This window comes from Drosophila mojavensis, unplaced genomic scaffold, assembly GCF_018153725.1.
Source record: "Drosophila mojavensis isolate 15081-1352.22 unplaced genomic scaffold, ASM1815372v1 contig_36, whole genome shotgun sequence".
NCBI classification, from domain to species: domain Eukaryota; kingdom Metazoa; phylum Arthropoda; class Insecta; order Diptera; family Drosophilidae; genus Drosophila; species Drosophila mojavensis.
Window position 1 is genome coordinate 13023540 of NW_025318858.1, and position 12357 is coordinate 13035896.

The 12357-nt window shown below is 35.4% G+C and overlaps 1 protein-coding gene across 1 annotated transcript in view; it reads right to left on the reverse strand.

Moving 5' to 3' along the window:
- The window catches only part of LOC6576672, a 47445-nt gene extending 37157 nt beyond the window's left edge, over nucleotides 1-10288 (reverse strand). The window contains exon 1 of the mRNA XM_032728806.2: nucleotides 10225-10288. The gene's annotated coding sequence lies outside the window, so the exon portion shown is untranslated. The remainder of the gene's footprint in view (nucleotides 1-10224) is intronic.
- Between the last annotated feature and the right edge of the window lie 2069 nt (nucleotides 10289-12357).

Consider the following 12357-nt stretch of genomic DNA (forward strand, 5'->3'; position numbering starts at 1 on the left):
TAGTAGAAATGAAACTAAAACTTTCCAGTAAATGTCTTAGCAAACAAAAACAAAATTTTAAAATAAATAATAATAAGAAATATAGTTCAGCAGCAGTTTAAGCTAACAATAGTACAAATTTTACAAAAATGTATAAATGAAGTCTATTTTATTCAGTACACATATTCTTATTTAAAAAGTATAATATTATTTATTCAAAAAATCTTGAAAATATAATTTGTATATGGGTTGACCAAATATGATTCATATTATTTATCTCAATTTTTAAAATTTAGCAGCATTCATAAACTATGCCAATTTATTAATAATATAATTATTATTTAATAATATTTATAGAATTAATATATTAATTATGTGGGCTGATTAAATAAGATTGATAATATTTCTGATGCATATATTTCAGTGGTTTTTTAATTAATCCAGTTTTAAAAAATATTTGTAAGAGATGCCATTAAAGAAATTAATTGAAAAATGCGGAATGCAGGAATTTTTATATGAGATATTAGACGACTCAGTCAAGTTGCTTTATTTATAGATATATTCAAAATGTCTACTGTAATCGAAATACCCCAAAAATTATAGGGTGCACGCAAATATTGCACATACGCCTGGTAAATTGGCTGCCTTCATGCCGCACAACAGGTCGCATAATTCTCGCTGTGCGATCAAGCAAAAAAAATAAAATTTTAAAAAATATGTACACATGTGTGTATGTGTGTGTGTGTGTGTGTAATCACATCAAGACTTATAGAAATTCAATGTCTGCGTGCATGCGAAAATAACTGTAATTGATTACCGAATTAGTTGCGCACGAGCAGACAGAAATCAAGCCAAAAACATGGCCAAATATGTGCTATAAAATATTATCACATTTGATTTTCGTCAGTCAATAGCAGCGATAGAAGGGCCAACAGGCAGGTAAAGACAGGAGCCTTCAGTTAGTCAGTCATTCAGGCTTGCCAGCAAGTCGTGGAAAATCGAAGTTGTTAAAATATTTTCGCTGTCAGGCAGTATTTGGCGTAGTTACGCTCAACTTGTCAAATTGTGTTGCACTGCAATCGACGGGTGGGCGGGGGAGGGGTACGCAACTGGGTGGCATGCGCAGGACAAGCAGAAACAGAAGTGGCTAAACTTTGCCATAGGCCTGCCTCCCAATGAATGTCAAAAGAGAATTTAAAGTTTTGGCCCAACGCCAACGGCGGCTGTCAAAGTGGCAAATGCTTAACGTATTCATGACATAATCTGACACAGTGTGGCAACACATGTGCCACACAAGAGGCATGCCACAACTTCTGACAGCATTCACACATGACATATAGCTCTTAATGTGATCAACGAAAAAAAGAAGAAGAAAAGAGAAGAATATGCGCTAATGTTTGGTAATTAAAGTAATTGCAATTTCGAAACAAGCATGCAAAACAACTGACAAGCACACACACACATATATATATGTATATAGCAATTCATGCCAAGTACAGTTGCCTCAAAGCACACATTTACGCCTAATTGATTTATGGCAGCCCACAGCTGTCATTATGCACATGCATATGAATATGGTAATGCTGTCTCTGGACCTCGGCCACCCATAATTGCAAGCACTTGTTAGTTAATTAAAAATGCAAATAAGCCACGCTTGTCCATTGAAAGTTTTACAGTCACTGGCTCGTGTGTGTAGCATGCTCCCCCCTCTCTCTCTCTCTCTCTCTCTCTCTCTCTCTCTCTCTCTCTCTCTGCACCTCTCCCATTTCATGTTTCTCCCTCTCTCTGCCGTCGCAGCGTTAATCGAGCGAGACAGATTTCGCAATTTAAACTTTAGCCATCACACACACAGAGACAACATGAAAATCTGAGCGCAAACACGGAGAACGAACAAACAACTTATGGTTGCACTAAATATGGTGCATGGCCTAAGGGCTATAATGGGATTTCAACTGTGTTATTTGATAAAACTAGACAAAAATTACACATAAATCAAAATCAAGTTGAATTGCATAACATTTTTCCGTTTGAATATATTAAATAAATTATTAAAATAATAGAAAATTAGTTAAAGGTTGCGTACTTTTCAGACTTAATGTAGGAACAGAATTAGATTAGATTCATCATACAATATGTTAGCTTATCTATATGCGTATATGAGATATACAATGATAGAAAAAAGCTTTCAAGACCGAGGTAAGAAAATTGTAGACGTCTTGGATATATCCACTATTTTTGGTTACAGTCGGCAGTATTTTCTATAGAACTCTTTTACCTGTACTACGTAAATATTATTAGAGCCAATGTGTAGTAAAACAAAGTATATATTTATCTTACATATAAATAATTACATAATAAATTATTGTAAAGTATATAATACATAATACGATGACTATATACGAAAAAAAACATTATATAAAACAAAGTTTGTTACTTATTATTTTTATTAAAAAATATATATATTTGTATTATTTAATATACCTTTTTCGTTCAATATGTAAATTATTATTTATTTATTTTATTAAAATTATATTTTGTGTTTTATTTATCTATTTATTTTATTTTATTTTACTTATTTACTAACATACAATTATTTTTTCACTTATTTAAATATAAAACAATACAAGCAAATCCTTCTCATTTATATAAAACAATTTTAAAATTTAAAATTTATATTTTACATTTTTATTAAACAAGAATTTTTCAAGCAAAAAATAAATACTATAAAAAAAAGTAATATGGCAAAATAGAAATAAGATGAATTTATGTCAAACGCTTTATATACATATATATTTTACAATATTAATAAATAAAAATATATATAAAAAGTTTTGATCCTTCGTTGATTAACTGTAGCTTACATCAACGTCCTTTGTTGTCGCAACACCATTTTTTTCTGTTATCAGGACTAGCAAAATGCTGGCCAATAAGGTCTCAAGCATTGCCCCAAAGTAAATGTTAATGGTGTCCATTTTAACGTTAGCAGGTGAGAGGTAATTACCTTGGAAAATGAAGTTAAAGCTGCGCGCAGACAGGTGAAAAAAACGTACAAAGCTGAGCTGACAAAAGGTAACAGCTTAACTTACGGCTGACTCATGGCCAGCTCACTTATTATGCCGAAATTTGCTGCTTCTTTTGGCCAAGTCATCGGATGGAAAGTTTTAATTAAAAATGTCCCCAAATATATACATATATGTTTGATATACATATTTACAATACAAGCGTATTTCATCTCCAGGTATTGAGTTGCCCAAATCAATAGCCGTGGAACCGGCTAATAAGGCACAATACGTCTTTTAACAAGCCCAGCAACGAGCAGAGATTTGACCTTAGTAATGCTGGCCCACTCCACACCTGGGCAACATGTCCCAATTATTTTGTATCACTGGAGCTGAAAACGTACCACACGCACAGCCGCAACATTTAATAAGCCACACGATACGAAGTAGAGCGAGAGAGAGAGAGAGAGAAAGGGAGAGAGAGTGTATATCTATGGTAACGGACAAGTCGTGTGTCATGAATAATTATGCAACAAGAGACATAGAATCATGTGATGTGCTTGCAAAGTAAAAGAGCGAAATTAAAATACTCTAAAAGCAGCTTGAATGCCTGATGTGCTTCAATTAAGCATAGTCAAAGATATATCTATATCCATATAAATCAATATGTTCAAATATAGAAAGAAAATTTTGAATGCCTGATGAACTTTAGTTAATTATAGCCAAGGATATCTAAATACATATATATCAATTTATTAAAATATACTAAAAAGAGAATCGTGAATGCCTAATGAATTTCAGTTAAGTATAGTCGCGGATATTTATCAATATCAACATATTAAAATATATAAAGAAAATCTTGTATGCCTAATGTGCTTCAGTTAAGTTTAGTCTAGAATATCTATAGCATATATATCAATAAAAATTTTGCCATAAAAACCTCACATAATTTAGACCTTTCTAGGCTCACATCAAAGCCTTTCCTACAGCTGAGCTACCTTTAGGCTTCACTTAATAAGCCGCACATCATATGATTTATGATATATTGGAAGTTTTTGGAAGCCAACAACTTTACTTATGCCTGCCGACGTCAATCCATCCATCAAAATGTCTCCAGCTGCTTGAGCAGCGACATCAAAAGCAACCACCACCGTCCACAAAGTAGTCACCGGATAAATGTGCTCCTTGCTGTTTCTATTAAAATATTATTAAAAGCATAAAAGAAGGACGAACGGCGCACGGCACTCGGCTGTCGCGCTGCCAATTCGATTGTTACAATATTATTGCATACTTTGTGGCACATTTGGCTTATGAGCAGCAGCCACTTTCGCTGCCTTATCGGCTTTGCCGTAGAGGCAGCAGAGATTTTCATGATGAAGCTGCACTTTGATGTCGCACAAAAGAAAATTGCAGCCAAATCTAAGGCAGACGGCATTTGCCTTTGAAATATCGCAAGCATCAAATGAAATATCAAGGACATCTGTTACAGAGACGAAAGAAAGATGCTGGCGACTCAGCTTCTTCGCATGCGTATGTATGTGTGAGTGTGAGTGTGAGTGTGTGTGTGGGTATTCCCAGTGGACGCAAGATTAACTCTTATTTCATGCAGACACACTCAGAGGCAAGAGAGTGCAAGAGCATGAAAAGATGTTAGAGTTGAAAGGGCTGCAGAAGGAGCAGCAGCAGCCAGGATATTGCACAATAAGCCAAAGAGCGGAAAGTTGGCGTTGTAATGCCCGGCATTCAACAATAAAATGCAAATGTCACTTTGAATGTTTCTTATGGCAAATAAAATACAGGGTGCTTCGCCCAAGTCTTGCCTGAAGAAACATTTTTGCAAGTATTTCCATTTGGTGTATGGAATGTAAGCTGGCTTATCTTCAAATGGCAACACCCTGTATCTAAAGAAAACTCTGTCACAGCAATTTCCTGCAACAATTTTTCTCAACTTTTTAGCCGGACAGCGATTAAAGGCTTAGAGCACTTCAATGCCATGGCAAAATGATAAAAATTCAAATACGATTTCCTTTTGCATAAATCACACACCTCTACGTCAGCAAAACTTTTTGCTGCACTACAGACTGCACGTCCATTGCCCTTGACATTGCAGCTAAATGATGATGATAACGATGGGCTTGGGCTTGGGGCTCGGCTTGGAGTTGGGTCACCCAGTCGAAGACATTCTGTGCATGCCAGCCATACTAGTAGACAAACATTGATCCACTCGGCAGCAGTCGAATGCAACAGCTATTAATTTTGCATTGCTGCATTCGTGCGGATTTTGTGGCATTTATGACAGCCATGCAATGCTGCCAGCTAGGAGCCACCTGTCTGCCTGTTGGCCTGTCAGTCTGTCTTCCTCTTCGCTTTCGCCAAACTGTTGCCACCTTTCACTCTCTGGGCTCAGATGTCAGCTGTGTGTGTCTTGTCTAGACAATGTCTGGCTGGCATTATCAACACATTTATATGAAACTTAATCTAATAAAATTGTCAAATATGCACGCAGAGCCATTCATTGTTCTTCTTCTTCGTCTTCTTCTCTTTGCCTTAAAGAACATTACTCTCGCCATTTTTTGACCTTAAACTTGAGCGCGCTAAAAAGTATGCTAAGACTTCTGAATTATTCATAAATAGTATATGTATGTCTGTGTGTAAGCGCCAACTCAAAAAAAGGAAGAAGAAAACTGTCGACGTCACCGGTAACGGCACCCGCGACATTAATACATAATAAAATTTATGATTTTTATAGCTTGCGCACTGAGATTTCTGTCTACCTCAGCTCACTGCCCCGCCTCTCTCGCCCTCTTTAACCACAACTGCCACGCCTGCCAGCTTACGGCGTGCGTTGACAGTTTCCTTTTGGCTTTCTCTCACTTTTTTTCCAGCAATTTTTTGTTTACTTTTGGCACCTTAAAAGCAAAAACCGTAACCAAACCCAAAAAAAAAAAAAATTAAAATGTAAAAAAAAAACCAACCGTTGCACGCTTTCAACTTTCAATGTGCTTTGCATTTCTAAATAGTTGACGCCAGTCTAGGTAACATGGCTTAAAGCAAATATGAAATTGTAATAGACCGACTAGATAATGCTCTGACATACATAATTATCCCACTTAAGAAGCTTTCGAAAAGCTGCAGGCTCTACAGACAACAATATTTATATTGATATGTATACTCAAAAATATCTGAAAATCAGACAAAGAGTATCTTACAGTCGGAGTCCTGCTCGCTCGCAATGTTTGTTTTGTGCTCTAGCCAAAATCGTGGAGGAGTGGCACACCGGACAGGCACGTGGAACACGACTGTCGCCGGAAAGTTAATTTCGCGTTGTATTTATTATTTATGTGCATTACTTGGGTGCTCTTAAAAGATTTTCACTTAGCCGCCGGCTGCTTTTAGAGCAGCCAAATGATTTATAGCTCAAGCTTTACAGATTTCAATATAAAGATTACCTGCAAAGTGCTACGATTTTTAAAAAATAGTATTTGAATTAAACAAAAAATGTGAAAAAGAAATCAGGCTTACCTGATGCAATGGTTTGAATAGAACCTGCTAAGATGGCTGAGTTTATAAATTTTTTCGTTGTCAAGTCAAACAAAGTGACGTTAATACATAATATAATGTATATCATATATCGTTATCATTTAAGTTTGTTAATAGAAGTTTGCCGGGGAGCCAGAATTTTCATAAGAACGGTAATCGGTATGGCAAAGTATGGCAATATCATAGGATATTTAATATTTATTACAAATAAAATGCATTGCTCTTTAAAAGAGACAATTCGTGCCGCGCCACATAATCTGGTAAACCCAACCGCTCTCCGTATGCACTCATAGTGGTTGGAAAAGAGAGTAGAAAATCACATCAAGCTTCGGAGTTCAACATGTTCAGCATCGATCGCTGCTCTCATTCGTACTATGGCATATTATTTAAGTGCTCATCCTAGTTTTGGGTGATATACTATAGCCCTCACTAGGATCATTATGATTTGATTGCAAATCAGAATTGCTTAAGCAGGTGCAAAGTTTATTAAGATTCTGTCACCTTTTCTATAATAAACTGAACTTAAAGTGTCTTCAACACATTCTCGCTTTGTCGCCATTTATAAAGCCCATAAATTAGGCGCATTTCGTTGTGACATTGAAAATCTGTGCAGACTCTAAGACACAATTAAAAACGAATTTAATTAAAGTTTGTTTCAGAAGCCCTCCCACACACACACACACACACACACACACACACATAATCTGAGTGAATTTCAATTTGCCAATTTGTGTGGCTTAAAATTTTGCTGAACGCTTTTGCCTAATTGGATTTGCACCTTCAATGGGTTAATGATGGCTTGCTGGCAGCCAAGTAGGCAGGCAGGCTGGCAGGCAGGCAGGCAGGTATTCCAAGTACTGCCTTCTTGTTCGATTGTCTGCTGATTAAAATCGTATTAATTAACACTCATTTGGCTGCTGAGCGAAGCGCTATCCAATCAAAGACAATGGGCAAAGGCAACTAGCAAAGGCAACTGGCAATGGTAAATGGAAATAGTGGTTCGCCCCAAAGTCTACGTAGGTCATACGCCCCGTCGGATCGTCTTGTGAGCCGTCTGTGAACTTAATCATTTGGCAAATTCGTGCGTCTGTTTGGCTTGCAGCTGTAGGAGAGTGTGAGCGTGAGTATGCTTAAATTTGCTTTTAATTAGTGCTCAAGCCAGGAGTGGGAATGAGAGGCGAAGTGGGAGTGGCAGTGAAAAGGCAGCTGCAGTTGGCACAGCATGTGCTGGCCGCTGTCTGTCCCGCTGGCATTCGGTATTCGGTATTCGGGAACAATGCGTCAAAGTGTTGTATGCAAATAAGCAGCAAGTCGCAGCAAGTCGCAGCAGCTGTGCGCCGCAGCGTCTTAAGCAGCGCCCACAATGAAACAACGCGAATGTTGCAAATGGTATGCGCTCTCTCTTCCTGTTCCTCCCTTCCCTCTCTCTCGCTCTCTCTCTCCCTCTCTCAACGGACATGTTTGATTGCGAGTGCATGTTGTGCATGCATCATGGCAAGTGACCGGCCACAGAGTCAGCTTGGGCTCGAAGCAGCAGCCATAGTTGGAGTCGCAGTCGCTGCCATGGCGAGGCCTGTCAGTGCATGTGGTGCATATTAAATGTGCATATTCACAAATGACTGTGAGGAAGGGGCGGAGCTCAAGTGCAGAGCTCAAAGTGCGGTCAGAATGCGTAAATGTTGAGAAATTCCTTAATGTTTACCAAGAGCTCGAAGATGAAACTAAATGTAAGCGCTAATCACATAGAGGAACTAAGCATAAATGAATAGGCAAATCAGTTCATTGAGAATGGGAATCTTATATATTAATATATACATGACTTAACAAATAGTATAGGTTATTCCACAAGTTAACATTTCTCACATTCATATACAATTTATATTTAACCAGCGACATTTTCAGTTGATATTCATTTTTCAGCCGGAGTCTCGTGTCTCCTTATGGCACAGTAAATGCGCATATAAACTCATTATGTGCCCCTTCTTAGCTCCACAGACACCAATTTCATTTAATGCCGTCCATTTACAATGATGTTCAAAGAGAAAATGTTTCTTTTTTTTTATACCCTGTTTTTAACTGTAATTAAACTGCAATTTTGCACTGACGACTCCGTTGACAATTTACTAAAAATGAACTCCCAAAGGCGTGTCCAAATGAACCATACGTTGACATCTGCGACGACCTTAGCCGAGCCAAAGTCAGCCAAAGTGTTGAGTACGTATACCCATCGGAGGTAAACTTAACTGGAAGTCAGTTTTAAAAGTAAATTATTTACTCAAAGTTATTGCAAAATCAGATAACTAAATGGGATAGCTCAAAAAGGTTTTTAAAAAACACAGACATTTTTTATATTATAAAATTTTGTATGAAAATTTTGTAGCAGACTTTTTAAAATTATTTACTTATGGAAAACAACTTTTTAAGTTGTTAAAATATGTTTTTGTAAATTTTGTTTGTATAAGTATCTTTAAAAACGTATACATTATATATTTATAATAATAGCATTTATTTTTATATATTTATCTATTTATTTAATTTTTAATACTTATTTATACTATTATTTAGTATTTAATTTTATTAATATAGATTTTTTCTTTTAAAATACGTATTTTGTCTAATTCATTGTTCATATAATTCATAAAAATATCGAAATCCAATCGGATCCTTAAAAAATTTATATAAAATATTTCATATCAATTTTTATTCTTGTCCATTCAATAAATACCACAATTTTTCGCACACTTCCCCAACAAAGTATTCCATATGCTCCCTGGGTAAGGGCACCGTTGTGTCCGTTGGGCAACGCGTGCGCTTGTATTTTCATTAAAATCAAAAGTATAATTAAATTCTTGGAGCTGAGCAAAGCTGGCCAAAGGAACGTCCGCTCCTGGTAATGCCAGCGCTACGCAGCGCACACATGCTGAGAATTTGTTTGTTATGACAGCAAAAAAAAAAAAAAGGAATGAAAAAAATAAAACAAACAAAAAACTGCAAATGGAATACGTTTTCCTTCACATGTCAAGGGACATGGACGAGGGACCAGAGACAGAAGAGGGTGTTAGCCCAGTAGCTCTGACCATTAGACAAATACGACATGGCACATGTTGGTTGACGTTTTATTATTTTATTATTATTTTCTTTATTTCGCTTTGAAATTACTCGTAAGAGTCATTTACGTTAGTGCTTGCTTTTAATGAAGTGCACTGATAGAAGTCAGGGAAGTCACGACAAACGGAATGAAAAACTAGCGAAAATTTTAGTGCAGCTTGAATTGTGACCAAGTCTCGTAAGGATCAATAATTGAAGCCAACACACAAACACACTCACACACACCCAGCGGCAGTCAGTCAACAACACTTGTATAGATTTATGAGCCAAGTCAACAACAGAAATCAGAGTCCAGAATTCTGTTCAGTCAATAACATTGTTGAAACTTCACTAGCGGCTGTTTTTTATCCTGCACAAAGTACACACACACACACTTGTGTTTCTCAATCAAACAATTCATAAACATATACATATATTTACTGTACATATATGTGCACTCACACACATATACGTAAGTGTACAGGCACATAAAAACTGCATTGTTGCAATCAATTTTACGAGGGTGGCAAGTAAAGTTTATATGGATACCTAGTTGTGCCGGACATACCTATTATATAATATATATAAATAAATAAATAAATAATATTAATGAACTTACCTAACATATTTTTCGTGAACGAATATAAAACTTAATCGACTTACTTTGATCACGACAAAAATCTGCAAATAAAAAAAATAGAAATCAATTAATGTTGAGCTAAAAAAGAGAAGAAAATAGATTGACAAAAATAGAGAAAATGAATTAAATATCAAATTAATTACATTAATTTTTTTTTAATTATTAGTTTTTTAAGTAAACAATTTATTTTACATTTTTGTACAATTGCTAAATTAAATAAAAAAATTAAAGGTATTAAAAAAAATTATCTAATTGAATTTTAAAAATTAAAATAAATATATATATATATTCAAATTATTTTATGTAAATATAAATGTGTAAGAAATTAAAAATTAAAAAAAAAAAAAAATGATTTCAGTAAGTGTTTAACTCAATAATATTGTTTAATATTTTGTAATTAAAAATTTTTAAACAATAATAGTGATTAAGTACTGACTTACTTTGGATCATATCTAAACCTGTTAAATATAATTAAAAATATTTGTGTTTACCGTAAGGTTTTATATTAATAAAAAACACTGCATTAAGTTTTATCTTAAAAATTGAATTATACTAGAATTATATTGAATGATTGATTGATTATTTAATTTATATAAGTGTCATATATTTAAAGTAACCATGCAATGCTATGTTATGTCTTATTATGTTATTCCGTTATCATTAAAAATATACGTAGTTTACCAATTATTTCAGTATAATAAATTTCAAATTTCTTCCCCATTTGTCAGCTAGTTCTCGAAACACTCTCGCTTATCTGACTGCTTTTCATGATTGTCTGAGTGTATATGCATTGTAGCTAGCAGAATTGTATTGTTTTATTTGTACTTCAAATGCTAAAAAACAGACACACTTAATATTGTTTGCCAAATGTGGCAGTGCTCTGCTCTAGGCCACTGTGTGTTGCACTTTAGCAGCCGTTTAAGTTGAACTAGACAGCAACAACAACGGCCATAGCAACGGCAATAGCAACGGCAATAGCAGTCTCATGTCCTGCAGCCAATTGTAGTGTCCATTGTATTGTGTTAACTGTACTGGACTTATCTATAGCCTTACCCAATCCCACACCAGACACTGACAAGATTTATTTACTGTTGCCAAGCGGAACTACTATTAGAAAACAGCATGCCCATCTATCTATACATAGCAAGAGATGCCAAAAAAAAAAAAATAAATAAAAATAAAAATAAATTAAATAAACCGGCAAGGGTTCTGCCAACAAAATGTCTTTCAAGTTATATATATTTGAATATATTGCCACAATAACCACAAATACTTCACTCAAGCATTTCATTTCGATTTCGTAACATTTTGTCAGTTGTACTTAGCTTAGATAGAATTTTATATGCTTGGCAATTATGGGCAAATTGTAAATCTCAACAGCGCAAATAAATCAGCTTTATTACTGGGCCAGCCATATTTACAGCTGAGCAAAGCATTTCATTTGACTTATTGTTGACAAGCTTTTAAATAAATTGAATTTACTGACAGATCCACAGCCAGAGCAACAGACCTCTGGCCTAGACCTGGCCAGAACCTGGCCTCGACCTGTCCTCGCCACGCCTTGCCTCGCCTCGCCTGGCCTGGCCAGGGCGCTTCCCGCGCTTGGCAAACATTTGCCAACGATTTACGAGTGCTACTTGGCCCACAACAACCGACAACCAACAGCCAACCGACGACTGCCCCACTCCCCTGGCCTTGTAATGCGGCAACAGCCAGCAAACTGCAAATTGCTACAAAATCACTTAACTGTAAATTTTTATAGCATCTTTTTCGCCGTACTCAAAATGCAAAGGAAAACAATGCTAACAGGGCAACATGTGCTCTGAGAAACGTTTTAGCCATAATATTGTATTACGTGCCTTTAATTATATATATAGAAGAGCTAGGCTAGGTTTTTTTTCTTTGAAAATAATATTTTAGACATTTTATGTTAGTGTCTCAGAAAATAATTAACTTCATATAAATATTATTTCTAAATATATATTACAAAAATCTATTTTTTAAATATTAAGCAATATGATTATAAATATATACATTGAATTGGTTTGAATTCAATTGGTTTTTTGAATAACGTGCTTTTATTACTTAACAAAAACAAGGTTTTTTTTTTAA